Consider the following 1,220-nt stretch of genomic DNA (forward strand, 5'->3'; position numbering starts at 1 on the left):
GACAATATTAAAAAAAAAAAACTTAATTTTTACAAATTCTTTATTGAAAAATATTTGTCCCGTGCATGACGTTTATCATAAACTGACAATATTATATTATAATTATTTTCAAAAATATTTAGAAGATATAATTATATAATCATTTTAACTAATGGATTAAATGCAAACCATTGTTTAGTGTATGAATTGTATGTTCCAAAATCGTCTTTAATGAATAATATTTTTTTAAAAAAATTGTGAAAAAAACTATAGTTATTTTCGTTATAATCATTCTCATTTTTGTGTTGATGTTATAGTTATTTGATTTATAATAATTATAATCATTTTATTTAAAAGATATTAAAATTATACACATTTTAACTAGTTAATTATCGACAAACTGATAACTCTGCATCATATGCATATTTTTCGTTGTTTTTACTATTATTTATCTATTATCTAAATGTCGCAAATCTTAATTGTAAATTATGTTTTTATTTATTTAATTTTATCATGTTATTTATTTTAAAGGATTGGTTGGATTAAAAAGAGTTAACAAAGTTGAAATGAATGGAAGATGTGACGATGCCTTCGTGCTATACAAATGTACTAAAAGTCTTTTAATAATCTAAATTTAAAGAAAAATTAATATGATTATTACTAAATGAGTATGAGATGTTAATTACGGTGGCTTAATTTCGAAGAAGGCGATAACAATAATTCATTTTTATTATTTATTTTAAAGGATTGGTTGGATTAAAAAGAGTTAACAAAGTTGAAATGAATGGAAGATGTGACGATGCCTTCGTGCTATACAAATTTACTAAAAGTCTTTTAATAATCTAAATTTAAAGAAAAATTAATATGATTATTACTAAATGAGTATGAGATGTTAATTACGGTGGCTTAATTTCGAAGAAGGCGATAACAATAATTCATTTTTACTAACCTTGAGAATGTATTTTGCCTTTTAAAAAGTCTATCAAAATTTATTTTATTTTGCGTTGTCTTTTTGATATAAGTTAAAATATGTGTGTGCTATTAGTAATGATAAATGTATTGAATTTATGGAATTTAATAAAATTAAATAGGTGATTTTATGAATATGTTGACTTTATTTGAATTTCAATCATTTTTATTTTCATTAACAAATTATAAGTGTTTTATTATTATTATTATTATTATTATTATTATTATTATTAATATTATTAATATTATTAATATTATTAATAATATTAATA

This window comes from Cicer arietinum, unplaced genomic scaffold (genome assembly GCF_000331145.2).
Source record: "Cicer arietinum cultivar CDC Frontier isolate Library 1 unplaced genomic scaffold, Cicar.CDCFrontier_v2.0 Ca_scaffold_5784_v2.0, whole genome shotgun sequence".
In the NCBI taxonomy this organism is placed as follows: Eukaryota; Viridiplantae; Streptophyta; class Magnoliopsida; order Fabales; family Fabaceae; genus Cicer; species Cicer arietinum.